Genomic DNA, 16567 nt, shown 5'->3' with positions numbered 1-16567 from the left:
CTCGGCGTACTCCATGCGCCGTTTCATCCGTTTGCTTGGAGTCTTCGTCTTGTGCTGTGATTGTCGTTGCGCTTGCAGTGGTGGTTGGTCGCGAAAGAAGTACTGTCTGAAATAATTGTTGAACGCGGTCAAAACATCTGTCCGTCTAGGTACAACTTAGCGATTGTCCAGAGATCGTCAGCCCCGAATAGTCGGGGACATGGTCTATTCGCCAAAGATTGTAACTCCTCACGATAAAGTTCGTGATCTGATTTGGTGTTTATATTGCTCTCAGGTGTACTGGCCGCCGCCTCAGCATCAATCCTGGCACTAGCTGACTCGGTTAGTGGCTCCAGTTGTTTAGCAAGAAGGTCTTGTACCAACGCCTCGTATTCTGTCTGGCGCCGGTTCGACTTCAGACTGTCAAACGTTCGGTGCGTGAAGAACACGTGTAATCTCTCGTTGATGTTATACACATATACCCGGTCCTCACTTGCCTTCTTAAAGATCTGTGCTTCGCGAAAAGCAAGTCTGATGTTTTCCTCCAGAAGCCATCGCGGTTTAGTTTTGCTGACAACTATGTCCGCATTGTACGCAGGTAGGTGGGCCCGTTTAAGGTGGAGACTCGGGCCTACCTTGGTTGTAAATGTTCTACCACAGTCTATGCAGATGTTGTGATTGAGCTCAGCTGATTCGTCTGGATCAGAACTCAACACCATATTCTGAAGTCTAGCAAGTCGGTCCTGCCCAGCAGTAGATGGGCCCGCGACAGACGCTATACCATCGGAAGTGCGTCTTGCATCGACGTCACCTTTGCACCCGGAACTACTACTAGAACTAAGTCCCATGCGCCTAGCGCCAGGACGTTACCGCACAACTATATCACTGTCGGAGGATGGAGAGTCCGATAGAGAGTCGGAGGAGATGGAGATGTGTGTTGCATAAGTTCTCTGTCTCTTCTGCCGGGCTCGGTTGGCATGAGCCTGTAAAGCAAGCCAAAGGCTGGCTGAGACTGGGTTCCTAAGAACATGGGTGAGCTCTCACCCGAGGCGACCCTATTAAAATAGGGCTAATCTGTGCTGCCTAAAGGGTGTACGGCGCCTCGTTTGTTTACGTTGACATTAAGAGCACTGGGCAGAAATAACATTTCGTCAGCACCGTTATGGCTCTCGCAATGCTTTGTTGCGGCTCACCGATACCACAATTTGTTTCCTTTGATGAAATGATCATCATGGGAAAGTTCCGCAAGCACGCGGGTGTTTAGTGAGAGTTCAGAATGTTTCCAGCATTTTTTTCTAGCCCATATGAAAAATGGCAAAAGGTGCTGTGAGCAGTGCACTTTACATCAGACCTGTCGATGAAGCGGCGATGAAGAGAAAAAGGAACAAGATGGAGCACTAGCGACTTGGAAACTGACGATTGTATAGAAACGCTGCTTTCGCACTCGAGGAAGCCGAATTTGCGTAATATATTTATTTAATTGCCATGCTTTGTTAACACGTGGCTGTCACACTTGTATGCCTGGGAACCTGTCGTACTTGGCAGTGGCTGTTACTTGCTAGCATTACAATTTCACAGGCTGAAGAGTTTACGAAACTAGATTTTGAATTGTTCTTATGAACTGAAAATCTTTGAAATAATTTTTTACAGTCCTATGTTACATGCTAGAATTATATTCCTCCTTGTTTTCAAAACTTCCCCCTCGAGTTCAATATAATATAGTATAAAAATATGTGAAAAAGCACAATCTTTAATGTGATTACTCTATTTCTTTTTCAGTAGCTTGGTGCTGTCCATGTTAACTTTTTGGTCATGGCTACTGCGGATTGATCTCTTCAAAATAAAAGTTTTCTCTCCCTCTCACTGGTTATCGCGTTTGTCAAATTCCACTTATTCTACACAGCTCGCCATCGGATTGTTCGGAGAGTGCAAAGACTGAGTGAGTCACTAGAAACTGCGTTTCCAAGTTACACTTGCAGGAGGGAATCAAATTAGGTGCATTTGTTGCTTGTTTTATGTTCTGTGCAAGATTAATATTAACATTTTAAAATAATCTAACGCAGCAGGCAGTCGAGTGATGAAAGATTATGAGTCAGTGGTAGCATTTAAATGTTGCAGCCACACGAAAACTATTGTACAATCCTTGTTTTCAAAAGCAAACCTTATGCTAGATGTTTAGAATGCTCATGATTTTGCAGTTGGATATGAAGGATGCTTTGCAATGTTTTATTCAATGAGATAGCTTCTATTCATTTTTGCGGTTTTGTTTCAGCTAATGAACATATTTTTTTGTACTGCCAATTTTTAAATATGGTAGCAACGCAGAAAAAGGCAAAAAGAAGAACGGGCGCGGGTGTTGAACAACTTACCTTTCGGCGGACTCCGGGGGTAGGCGAACGATTTACTCCTCGACTAAAAGGGTTTTTTTTTTTTCGTTGCGGAAGTAGCACTACGCCAGCCAGTTCGCCTCGTCGCGTAGCACTCTGACCTCGAGCCGTCGCCTAGCAACCTCCCCAGCTGTCGGTGCGCCGCCGCTCGGCGCGCCACCTGCTCCGGCGCTCCGCCGTCACTGCGGCCGCGGGGCCGCTGCCGCTCGCTTCGCCAGTTGTGCGCATGCGCGGTAGAGGAGAGGAGGTGTCGCAGTGTGTGTATATATTTGTTTATTGATATTGTCGACCTTGGCATTAGGGTCGTTACAGGGAGGGTATACAATGCAATGTACAAAAAACAAATTTCATATAACATTAAGTTGGGCGCCCTCGACACAAAATATCGATAGAACGTTCGAACTTCGAACTGCACGTCTGATTGCTCGACAACTTGAACAGGCAAAGCATTCCAAATTTCGATCACATCAGGAAAGAAAGAGTAACGAAAAACATCAACACGTGAGTCGTAAGGCTTCATTGATCGAGTGTGATTTGTTTTCGCGCTGTCTTCCGGGAGAGTGAACATACCTATCTGTTTCTATCTTAAAGTGCCCTTGAATTATTTGAAAGAAAGGCTTGAGTCTTGTTTTTTGCCTTCGATTTTCAAGTGACTTGAGCCCACATGAGTTTAGCATTTCCGTCACTGAGTCCCTTCGGCGTAGCGGGAGGCGAGCCGTTGTGGAGGGCGACGAGTCGGCTAGACTCTAGCTTTCGCAACACCATTCGGTTAACCAGATTTAACCACCAGCCAATTTGTTTCTTTCATTCGACTAAAAGTGCAAGCCTGACTAGTTGGCGTTATTTATTGAATTGTTCCAATTGCGGTTTATGTCGTTTAACCGCTTGGATCTGGCTTCATTTCAGCAGCATTACAGCGCGAGAGCGACGTCTCTCGAGCCGCCCGCGAGGTGCTCCTCCGGTGAGAGAGAGCGGGTGAAATGGTCGAAGCTGGCAGCGCTGCATTTCTCGTCTTATCGTGGGGCCCGCTGCAGACACGCAGAACTATCCGCTGCGGAATGGTTCGAGACGGTTCACGTGCCCTGGAGGCGAGAATACGAAAACATCCACCGGGTAGAACATCCGAGGCTCGGGAGAAGCCCGAAATTATTTGCAAGTCTTTCCCTCACATTCATACATAAACACAAGGGGTGTCAGAAAAAAAAAAAAACCTACACAGCGCGCACAGGCAGTTCAGCAGTCGCTGAACTTAGCGCGTTGCGCACCTAAGCATAAAGATGGCCTTCTTTTGGCGATTTTTTCAACGGGTTTTAGTAAAATTTGATATTAATGGGAAAGCCTCGTATGGTTTACCCGCAACAAAACCCAGCCTCGGCGTTCACCAGCAGCAGTAGTTCCAAAAATTTCAGATGACGTAACCATGGTATCGAAGAAAAAATAAAATTTCTTCCGAAGGCGCGGGAAATTGAACCCAGGACTTTCAGATGGAGAGGCGAGAACGCATCCCATACACTAATAAATCGTGCTGTTCCTGGCGAACAATGTAAACGTAGTATACCGGTTGCCTTACGACTGGATGCTAATAGGTAGGCGAGTCATGAAGAAAGAAAAGAAAAATAAAATTAATAAGAAATAAATTAAAGAATAAAGGTAATCTTTCCCATTCAAAGCACGTAAGTAGTCTTAAGTGCCCTGCGTATTTTTTTCTTTTCTATATTCTGAGCCTACTATTACCATAAATGTTCACTATGCAACTTATTAGTCTATTATAGCAGTTTACCACTGATATCTTCATTAACGCTGGGAAGTCATCTTAAATGCCGTACGTTTTGATGGCCGGAAAGCCAAGGCTTTTAGATATGGAGTGCAGGCGTTCTCCTAACTGCGACTAATCTGCAAAGGGAACACTCTGACGCTGTTCCAGCTTTCTGAAATCACAATCAGGCTCGTGGACGCTGTTGCTGTACCAAGTTAATTTTTTGTGAATAGTTGTTGTTGTAAAGCTTATTGGTGTGACGTCAACTGGGCGACACACCTATGCAGGCAGCCATGGCGGCCAACAGCATGGCGGTCGCACCCACACACGAGCCACACGAACGAGCTAATATTGCTGTTCGCCAAATTCAATAATAAGCCCCCGCCTCCTACATTGTGGTGAAAGGGACTTTGTCAGCGCGCTTCAACACACCTATTAGAGAAGCGGCTTGGCTGCCGCTCCACACCTCCCTTTGCTCACCGTATTTTAGGGCCGCGAGCACTCCTGAGTTGAAGTTTTTAATTTCGAATGTCGCAACCCTATGACGGCAGGGGTAGCTGGTGAGTACAGGCTTGCCACGGAGGAACTTCCCGACATCTGTCAAATCTGATAGTGAATAGAACCTGACATCATGTTCTCTTTATAACGGTGAGTCACGATCTCTCCTTCCCCGATGGGTTAAATGATGGTGCTGACGTTGTGGGGACCTGCCCACTCGTCCCCTTTGGCTGGCTTCCCTTCCCTGTGGCTGGAGACGGCTCTCTTCGGCTGGGCATCTCGTCGTGTACGGAGATGTCTGCACGGCCGTCCGCCCTTCGCCGAGGGGGCGAAGCCTCGTGGTGAGGAATGTTCCCCCGCATCTCGTCCCGTCCGGCCACGGAGTATCCCTTGCCCTAACGTGGGCGAACATTCGCTCATAACCTTGCTGACGAGTCGCACGACCTTGTTTCCTTAGTGCATTTTGTTGCTAGCTGGCGTTACTGTTGTTACTGTAGCAATAAACGCCTGTTTGTGTCAGCCACAGTGTCCTTCCTTTGTTCCATCAGAGCAAGGCCCGCCGTGGTCGACATGCGCTCGGTAACGTACGCCATCATGGGGTATGGTCCCGACGGTTTTGAATGGTTTCAGCCGGGATTAAACAGGGAAAATGTATCCCCCCCTGCCCTCTATAAAAGCCCCACATCTGATGAACAATGTGGGGCTTCGTCTTGAAACTGTGGACGTCTGTCTGTTCGGTTGATCTGTCTGTCCGCTCTTTGTCCAAATTTGACAAGCGCTAGGCCTAGCGTGAATTCTGATAGCTAGGACTTGCGGCATGCTTTCTTGGATGCGAGGCATATTGCGCAGCGCGTATTTCAACTTTTCGACATGCTCAGCCCATTTTCTTCCCTGGAGTTTCAAAAGAGCGAGATAACCAATTGGTCCGCAACAAGGGAGCGCAAGGCCTAGCGCCCGTGGAGTTGCCGAGCCCGAAGCGAGAGAGTGCAGAAGCCGCGCGGGTATTCAGAGTTTTCTGGACATATTTTTCTCTACTGTCTCTGTTTCGACCCTGGGAGTCGCACCTCCAAGAGCCTTGAGGCCTAGGGCCACGGGTGCTGCTACGAGCTCGCTGGTGTTGCAGCTCAACACCGGGTGCTCTGAGACCATCCAACACGTTTGGCGCCGACTGCTCAGAAGCTGCTTCGTGCAGTAGGCGGGATAGGACCCCCCCCCCCCCCCCCAGGGATGATGTTTCCTAGCAACTGCGCACACGTAACTCTTTTTGGGTCATTTCTTTGTTCAGGTTCGTTGTCACAATGGTAATGAAGCATAAGGCTTTTCAGAGCTGCCTGCATCACGTCGCAAGAGACACGACCACCGGACCATAGTGCTGAGAGGGCGCGGACTTTGCTGGCCACTCGATTTGTAACCTCCAACGAACTGAGCGGTCTCGTTCAACTTAACAAAGGGCTTTGTTCACTCGAGCTTTGCGTTTTCACAGCCGTCCGACACGTTTTGCTAGCGAGTTGAGCTTAGCGCGATGAGGATCTTGCGGACGCCGTTTCCCCTCCCGCAACCTATGTAAAGCCATGGCCATGCGCAGTGCATTTTAGCAATCTTGCAGATCCAGTGGAGCCACCTAGGCTTGCTGCCCTGTGCACATCGTCTGGCCTGTAGTTTTCAACCGGCCTTCTCTTCGCGTGTCAGCGGTCGCGTAGTCCACGGGCCAGGCGAGTCGTCCCAGCGTAGACCTTCACCCCACCTTCGGAACACCGCGGAAGTCTGCGTGTACGCGGTCGGCGTGACCTCAACTGCAAGAACTGTCTCAAGTCCAGAAGACTCCTGCGGAACATGTAGTTCTAGACGCGTGGCTTTTTTTAAGGTTTGGGGAATGTGGGGACGTGCCCGCTCGTCCCTTGTGGCTGGCTCCCCCGCATTGCACCTTCCCTGGGCTAGTTAGTTACCTTAACTAACAAGAGAGGGAGCCAGCGTTGCAGCGAGAGGAGCCCCACGGACGGCGTGAACGCGGCGCGCGCGGGGGAGACGCCGCTATTCGGCTGAGGATCTCTTCGTGTACGGACGTGGCGGCGCGGCTCACCGCTCTTCGCCGGCGGGGTGAAACCTCGTGGAGGTGAACGTTATCCCTCATCTCATCCCTACCGTCCGCAGAGTATCCCCTTTTCTAGCGTGGGCCAGCATTTACTCATAACCTTGGTGGAGAGTCGAACGACCTCAATTCTTAAGCGTATTTTGTTGCTAGCTGGCGTTATTGTTGTAGCAATAAATGTCTGTTAGTGACCGCCAGAGTGTCCTTCCTTTGTTCCGTCAAAGCAATGCCCACCGTGGCCAGCGTGCGCTCGGTAACGTACGCGATCACGGGGTGGGGTCCTGGCGGTTTTGAATGGTCTCAGCCGCGATTAAGCGTGTGAGAACGTATCCCGCCCCTATTAAAACTCCAAAACGTGAAGTGGCAGAGGGTAGGTCTCGTGACACCCTTGGGATATGATTCGCGACTGGCGGGTTCAGAAAGATGTGCGCGTCTTCCGCAGCTGAGGCAGGCACTACGTAGCTTTCTCAGAAAAGGCTTTATCAGCTATTTACTAAACCGTGTTACCTTAGCCGAAACTATACTACCGCCAACTATACTACTCCCGTCTCAAATTCTAAGGCCCCGGTACCAACACCAGACACGCACGATCGACATGCCCGATTGCAGCAAAACCAACCACCTGACATTTCGCTCATTTGCAACCCTACAATCACATTCTCGCCGTGCCCCCACACCCCTCCGGCCATCAGCTAAATCCTCCGCCTTTTATTTTATCTAGCTCCCCGCAGGGGGGCGTCTGCAGCATGCAGACGTTGGTGAGTGGCGAAACCACGGGGTATCCCGAGCATCCGCAGGGACATCCCCGCAGGGAGATGATGGTGAGCAATGCGTCACCACGGACCCGAGCATCCGCGCTTAGCCGTGCGTGGCATCGCCGTGTCCGGGGAAAAGGGGATCCTGGTGGTTGAGCCGATGCCGACCCTTAAGGCCCCTCGGCGGAGGCAACACACCACTTTGGCCCCAGCTTCCTGTAGACGGCACCTCCGGCCTGACCCGACCGGGGGAAATCGGCAGTCGCCTTTTCCTGTTCTTCTCTCCATCTTTCAGTTTCCTATCTTCTTTCTTACAACTTTCCTGTATTCTCCTCCCTTCTTAGTTTTTTCCTTTTTTCTGGCGGCGAGGGTTAACCTTGTGTGACCAACTAACCTTGGTTGAGTCATATTGGGTTATAGTTAAGGTGTACAGCTGGCGTGGGCAGGACTTGCTTTCAAGTTCCTGTCGCGTCCCCTTGTTGAACTCCGTGGTGGGTGGCTGGCACCATGACCGAAAAACTAAATTTTTCTATGGCTCCCCCCCTTTCCAAACCAGATCGCCCTCTCAAAAGAGGACGGACCGATGTGATAGCTCAGTACATCCTCAAATCTAAAGAAAATTTTACGAAATTCCTTGTTCTCCACAGCGAAGACACTTTCAACACACTTGATCTAGTTTTTGTCACGGATGCAGAATTAATAGATTCTATGTCGTGTGTCGATGGTCTGAGTGATCATAAAATGCTGTTATTCAACCTATCCATTCAAGCACCTGTTCGTCAACCATCCATTAAACACATACGCGACTTTAACAGTGCTGATTTCACCCGCATCAACGAAGAGTTGGAACTGTTCTACCTTTCCTTTCGCGAATCTGCTAACAGTAGATCAGTAAACGAAAACTGGATGGCTTTCAAACACACACTTTTATCTCTAATTCATACCTATGTACCACTCGTTTCCATTCGTGGTGACGCAGGCAAACCTTGGTTTTCCAATCCTTTGAAAAAACTATCGCAAAAGAAAAAACGCCTTTTCCGCGCTGCCAAAATATCAAATTCTGCTCTTAAATGGGAAAAATATTTTACTGCTCTGAGGGAATACAATAAGCTTTTAAAAAGTTCTAAGAAAAAGTTTTATCATCTAGACCTACTGAGCATCCTCCGTACCAACCCCCCAAAGTTTTGGAACGTTCTTACTCCTCCGCGTAGTAAAAACCATAACATTTCCTTGCTTAACGAAGACGGTTCTCTGGTACCGGTAGAGCAGCGCTCCAATGTAATGAATTCATACTTCTCATCCATTTTCACTCATGAACCTGCTCAAAGCATGCCGGTCTTACCTCGCTCACACCTCAACCAGATGCCGCCCATTCATATTTCTGCAGAAGGAATCGAAAAACTTATTGACAGCCTTAAGTTCTCTACCAGCCCCGGCCCTGACAACCTCCCCGCGAAGATTCTGAAGTCCACTAAAATAATTTCTAGCCTGATCTTGCAAATCATATTCACCCAGTCATTAACCGACAGCTCGCTTCCGGAAGACTGGAAACTAAGCAAGGTAGTGCCAGTATTCAAATCAGGAAACCGCTCAAATCCGTCCAACTATCGCCCAATTTCATTAACGTGCATTGCATGTAAGCTCATGGAACACATTATATACTCTCAAGTCGCCAACCACCTTCACAATAACTCATTTTTCTTTTCTAAGCAGCATGGCTTCCGCCCCGGTCTTTCATGCGAGACACAACTTTTTGAATTCACTACTGACCTTCATTTGCATTTGGAATCATTATTTCAAACCGATGTCATATTTTTAGACTTTTCAAAAGCGTTCGATCGCGTCCCGCACCGACGTCTTATGTCAAAACTTTCTTGCCTCAATATTGATCCCCTCACACTATCATGGATTAACTGTTTCCTCACTAACCGGTTTCAATATACCGTCATCGGCGGTTATCATTCAGCAACTCATGAAGTGATTTCAGGCGTGCCGCAGGGTTCTGTGCTTGGGCCCCTGCTCTTTCTCATATTTATCAATGATCTCCCATCCGGCATATCTTCGTCCATTCGTCTTTTCGCTGACGACTGCGTGTTATATCGTCGCATTTCCTCTCACCACGACCAGGTTATCCTACAAAATGACCTACAAAAAATAGATAATTGGTGTTCCGAATGGTTGATGGAGCTGAACATCACTAAATGCAAATTTATGCAAATTTCACGCAAGCATTCCAATATTACGTATCCTTATTCTCTTCAATCAACTATCCTTTCGCTGGTTGAATCATATAAGTACTTAGGTGTCACAATCAGCAGCAAACTGACGTGGGAAAAACACATCACTCAACTCGTTGCTGATACATCAAAAACACTGGGTTTTTTTAGAAGGTCACTTTCACTGTCTCCGCAATCAATCCGTAAACTAGCATACGAGACTTTCATTCGCACTAAACTTGAGTACGCATCAGCAATTTGGTCTCCTCACCAGGCTTACTTAATTAACACCATTGAATCCATTCAGAATCGTGCGGCACGCTTCATTACTTCAGATTACGATTTTCACCACAGCATTACCGCTATCAAGTCATCCATCGCTATCAGCCCACTAGCCCTTAGACGCAAAGTTTCTCGCTTATGTTTATTGCACAAATTATATCACAATTTTCCTAACCTACGCGAGTCCCTGCTAGTCCCTCCTGTGCGCACGTCATCCCGTTTATTCAACTCCATGAGCATCCAACGTTTACACGGATCAACTAATGCCTTTAACAAATCTTTTTTGCCAGCCGCTATTCAAGACTGGAATCGGCTTCCAGAATCGGTTGTCATTGAAAGTGATCCTGAAAGGTTTAAGGAACGTCTGATGTGTTATCTTGCTGTATAAATGGTTTCATTTCCCTTTCGTGACTTTATTTCTCTTTATGCTTTTGTTGTGTGTGTGTTTTCTTGTTTGTTCTTTTTTTTTTCTTTTTTTCCCCACCAATGTGAGTCATGATGAATGTACTACTCCCCCCCCTTATGTAATACCCCCTCCCAGGGGCCTTTAAGGGTCTAATAAATGATGATGATGATGATGATGATGATGATGAAGAGACAGATAAACCTGCCCGAACGATATCTCCATTCTCGGTAGCAAAAAGCCTGACCGATGCCTTGGGCACGGGTTACAAGCTAAAAAAAATGCCTAGTGGCGACCTCCTTCTGGAGCTTAAAGACAATGGGCAACTTTCCAAGCTCTCCACTATATTTTCAGTCGGGGAAAAACCAGTCTTAATAGCTCCACACCGTTCCTTGAACAGTGTCCATGGTGTCATTTCCGAAGCAGACTTTGTCTGCCTCACTGAGGAAGAAATCCTTGAAGATCTCAGTGACCAGAATGTCACAAACGTGCATCGTATTAAAAGAAGGAAAGACGGCAAAGAAATCCCGACGAAACATATGGTTCTTACATTCAACTCCAGCACACTTACAGAGTCCATCGAAGCAGGCTACATGAAAATAAACGTACGTCATTACATACTGAATCCACGAAGGTGCTTAAACTGTCAAAGGTACGGACATGGGTCACAGAGTTGCCGTGGCCACAAAACTTGCGCTAAATGCGCCTCAAAAGACCATGCTTCTGAGAACTGTGAAGGAGCAGCAGTTCGCTGCGCAAACTGTGAAGGTGATCATCCCGCATATTCTAGATCTTGTCCTTCTTGGAAGGCTGAGAAAGAAATCATCACAATGAAAACAAAACACAACATAACTTTCAAGGAAGCAAGACAACTCTACCACGCGAAGAACACCTTCACGTTCTCCACAAAAACAAACTTTGCTGACGTGGTGCGCAGGGGCTGTGCACCACGCAGCACTCCGGCATCTGCCCAGGCTACCTTTACGGAGCCTGTGGCAGGGCCATCCACGCTCCAGGCAGGGACAGCGAAGGCTGCCCTGCCATCTCCAAAGCAGGGAGTACCGGCCCACGAGTCGGCCCACCGCAGGACTTTTCCCCGTAGGGGGAGGCCTAACACCAAGACATCCGCGGCTTCGCGGTCCTCCAGCACCTCTGGTGAGGTGAGGCGTCGCAATCGTCATTCAATCGTCACTCTCGGGAGGCGTCGCAATCGTCATTCAAAGCGGCGTCCCGGCTCAAGAAATCAAACTGAAAACAAAATTTGAGGCGGTTGCGGTTAGCGTCATCAGCTACCAAACCATAACAATATGTTCTGCATATATTCCCCCACGCATAACAATAACATGCCAAGATCTAGAAGGCCTGATCGATGAATTGCCGGAGCCATTTCTGGTAGTTGGCGATTTTAACGCTCACTCTCCATTTTTGGGAAGCGAACGCTGTGACTCTAGAGGCCAAAAAATCGAAGATTTTATACTTTCAAATAATGTCTGTCTTTTAAACACGGGAAAAGCCACTTATTGCTGCCCAAGCTCAACAAAAATGAGCTTTCTCGATCTAGCTTTCGCATCACTATTACTTTTTAACAATTTTAAATGGGATGTTTTAAATAACCCCATGGGCAGTGATCACTTACCTACTGTCATCAGGCTCTCATCGTCTACTCCAATCATACCCACAAGACCACGGCGCTGGAAAATTCACCGCGCCGACTGGTCACTTTTTACAAAAAGTGCCACACCGGAAAATGAATTTTGTGACCACCTCAGCACAGATGAAATTAATGAGAAGTTTACTGAATGCATAATAACGGCCCCAACATTCGCTATACCACAAACAACAGAAATTGCACAGAAGAAACATAAAGTCTAGTGGACACAAGAATGCACATTAGCAAAAAAAAAAACAGCAAAACAAAGCCTGGAACGTTCTCCGTCGATATCCCACTGCAGAGAACTTACATACCTTTAAAGGCTGGAATACATGCGACGATTTTTTTCACGAAAAACGCGCGTCAGAAAGCGCTGCAGCGGCGATGCGAAGAGAGTTCGCTGGGCACGGATACATGGAGCGGAGAACCGGCGGACGCCGCCTCAGTGTGGGCAGACGAACGGAAAATATTTTCGCCAAAAAGAAGTAAACAAATGAGCTTTAGAAACCATTCTTCTTTGCTTATAACAACTAAGTAAAACAGAAACATTCTAAACATTTGTTTACGATTGACGTTAGCCGCTTTTAAGAATGTTTCGGTATTTTTGCGCCTGTTTAAGCGGAGCGCGCGCGCTGGATGGCTACACTGTGCAGACAACGAGGTACAGCGGCGAGCTTTTTGCCCCGATCTTTCGTCCTCTTGACTTCGTTGACTTCGTTCGCTTCTCTATACAATCACTTTGGGTTCGGAGGCACTGCGAGAGGAGCAGAATATGAAGGAGTGCGCGCAGCTTGGGCAGACTACTCGACTCTCCATGGGGGTACTCCGTCGGCTACTTCTAAAGAAGAGGTTGCTCCTCGCGAAGGCGAAAGAACTAGAAGAGAAAAAAGAATAAGGAGATTTTGGGTGCATCCCGTATGGGAGGCACGAAAACAGGAGGGCGAGTACCACACATCGGTAAGTACGTTTTGGCTGATTGCTAACGACTGACCCATTGTCCTTTCTTCTGCTTCTCATCTAATGCTCTGGTGCAGGCGGAATCGTAGCTCATCTCTCCGCTCAAAATTATTAACTTTACCTGCTTGCGCGTGTCGTGAGCATGAGATTTTCCTCCGTTTGGAGAACATCACAGATCAGACAGTCTTGCAGCATGTTTTCAATAATTTGCGTGTTCGGGCTGTCAGCTGGGCATAGTAAACATACGTGGATTACATTCAAGTATGCGCAAAAAAAAATGTGAGAATAGCTTTGTATGGGCCGCGATTGTGCTCAAAAAATGTGAGAATAGCCTCGTATAGGCCGCGATTTCAGGGATTCCATCCTGGTGTCTTCCAACGTATATTTTTGAACCGTCACTCACGTCAGCGTCCGCGTCGGTTCCGCATGGGCCATGAAACGCAGTCGGGAGGTCAGGATTCTCCGCGAAGGCGTTTATTATTTCACAAGCAGCACGTGTTCGCTGCGCACCGCGCCCGATCCCACGCTACTGACAAGAATGGTAAAGGAAAAGTTTTCCTTCGAGTGGCGACAAAGGCTGTACAACCCTTAGAAAAACGGGCAATAAAAAAAAAAAAGCTTCAGGTCTTCGTGTGATTTTGCTTGCCAAGAGCCCATTGAAGCGAAATGAAAGAGTAGGACGGAAATTTTAGCGTTTTCATGAAATAATGGCGTACCGCTGACAGTTTACTTTTGTTTTCTGTCATTATTTCAGTACAAACTCATGAGGAGGGACCCGGAGATGTTTTTCCAATACTATAGGATGATGCCGCAGCAGTTTGACGAGCTGCATGGGATCATCCAAAGGGATTTGGAGCACCAGTTCCTTTGCAGGGAGCCTCTCTGTTCTGAAGAGAGGCTGGCCATCACCCTCAGGTATACTGGAGCGCTTGTGAAACCTATGTCGTCATGCATGTTATTAATTTTTCATTGTATGCAGGTACCTTTCCGCGGGAATGGCCATCAAACTGGTGGCCATGGTGTTCCGAGTTGCACCGTCAACCTGTCGAAAGGTGATGCACAATACATGCAGAATTATCTGGAAGTATTTGGAGCCACTGTATGTTCCGGTGATTACTGCTTGTCTTACTTTACTGCTCCCTGTTGTGGAGCTTGAGTAGAAAATGTTATATATATATATATATATATACATGCATGATGCATTCTGAAAAGCCATCAGTTCATTCTGCCATTCTAAAGAGCCACGTGAAAAGTATTGTCGTGGCTGGCATGAAGTAGTATGAAAAGTGAAACGAGTTTTGGCTCATGATTAGCATGCAAAACTAGATTCTCCACAAATCTCTTCTTTTTTCTTTCTGCTATCTAGGAGCCAGGGCCCGAGCAATGACAAGCTGCTGCAGATAATTTTGGCAGGCGGTGGAATTTCCCCAACTGTGTTGGTGCAGTTGACGGGAAACATGGACAAATAACGGCGCCACCGCTTTCTGGTAGCAATTTTTATAACTATAAGGTAAGGTTCATTTAGTGCATTTGTTATATTATAACTTGTTCAGACTTTGTACCCCTTCAGTGGTGTTGATGCATATGCTGTGTTACGTATTTTCAGGGCACATTCTCCATAGTCCTCATGGCTATCGTTGACGCCAACTACAGATTTTTAATGATTGACGTTGGCGCTCCTGGGCGGCACAGCGATGGAGGCGTCTTCAAGGAGTGCAACTTTGGGATGAAGCTCGCCCGTAACGCTGCCAACTTGCCGTTACCAGCACGCCTTCCCAAAACACAGACAGTAGCTCCACATGTCTTCGTCGGGGATGAAGCTTTTCAACTGCGGAAAGATTTCTGGCGTCCCTACCCCGGCATGAATGTGGAGCCTACAAAGAGGGTGTTTAACTACAGGCTCAGCAGAGCAAGGTATCGAATGACATTCTGTTAGCTGGGCATGCCTTTCTTTGTCCGTTATGAGAAAAGAAAACAAAATGCTCACCTGAAATATAGAGTACATAATCTCTAGCATTGTTAGATGAGTGATATTCAGATATGCTCCACCTGGCCTGTACATTTGGTTTCTGCAATTAGTTACTTGATCCAGTGAAATTTCGTTGTTTGATACTTCCACCTGGAGCGTAAATAACGACTATGCAAACCTTTATTGCAAGGTGACAGATTATCATGGATTTACTGTCTTTAATGCAGACGCATTGTGGAAAATGCATTTGGGATCTTGGCAGCACCCTGGAGAGTTTTTCTGGGCCCACTGAACCTCCTGCCTGAGAATGCAGCTTTTGCTGTCCTCGCGTGCTGTGCGCTGCACAGCTTTTTGTGTGCAACAAAGGACACCTCATATTGTCCACCAGGCTATACCGACCAAGAAGATGATTACGGAAATGTCATCCCAGGTCAGTGGAGGTCAGAAGGCGAAGCCGGTGCCCTCCTCGACCTGGAACCCACACAGTCGAGGAATCATACAGCAGCCGCTGCCCAAACCAGGGACATTTTTGCCCGCTATTTCATGAAAGAAGGTGCCGTACCATGGCAGTGGGCGCACACCGGGCTTCCAGCACCTCAGAATGTGTAGGTCTTCGCACATTATGCAACCTCTTTCAGTCGGTTCTGTTTATTGGAGTTTAACGTTCCAAAGCTACTCAGTCTATGAGGGGCACCGTAGTGAAGGGCTGCGGAAATTTCAGGCACCTGGGGTTCTTTAACGTGCACTGACGTCGCACAGTACAGGGGCCTCTGTATGTCCCGAAGGTGTCCCTTTGGTTGCGCCATTTGATTAGACGTGTGTTGCTCTTTTTATAAAATTTATGTTCTACATAGCAACAGCTCTTGTAACTAAGTGCTCAACCATTGCTGCCTAGACAATCATGCTTCGAAGCGTATCTTTTTGCTGTATGTGCTTTAGTTAGCTGTGTGCTGTACTTTGTATAAAATTATCCTAAGTGTTCACTGCACTGGGAGGCGAGGCCTTGTAAGGTGTGTTTGAAATGCGTTTTTCCTAGTCTACCTTCATACAATGTTCGCCTTGTAATCTGTCTTGTCCATGATATGTACCCACGTTCCGCTAAATATGAATACAAATTAGACCTGCTGCCACATTGACCATCAAGATTTGTAAGGTTTAGGTGGTGTTCCATATTAAACTGAAACGCAAGACAATGAATCGCAGTTGCTCTTTGCTGCCTGCTATTCTGTGCGCTCGGGCACATTGTATTCAGTTCGACAAAAACTTATTTATTGAATAAGACAAGCTGTCTGAGTAGTTGGTGTTGCATCATTTCCAGCAGCACGTAGCAGCATGAGCGCAATGCACATTCAAAACACGAAGGCAGAACAAGCCCTGAACTTCAACTTCAATTCGGAGAATTGTCAAAACACTGCATATATACTCCCAGAAAAAGAGAAAACACCAACCATGATTACAAAATTTTTCTTGCAATCCTGGTGGGTGTTTTCTTTTTTTCAGTGGGTGTATATGCAGTGTTTTGGCAATTCTCCGAATTGAAGTTTAAGTTCAGGGCTTGTTCTGCCTTCGTGTTTTGAAAGTGCTCTGTGCTCATGCTGCTACGTGCTACTGAAAATGCGTTATTT

The sequence above is a fragment of the Amblyomma mixtum genome, chromosome 4 (genome assembly GCF_055824585.1).
Source record: "Amblyomma mixtum isolate Tamu chromosome 4, ASM5582458v1, whole genome shotgun sequence".
NCBI lineage: Eukaryota > Metazoa > Arthropoda > Arachnida > Ixodida > Ixodidae > Amblyomma > Amblyomma mixtum.
This window is presented reverse-complemented; position numbering follows the sequence as displayed.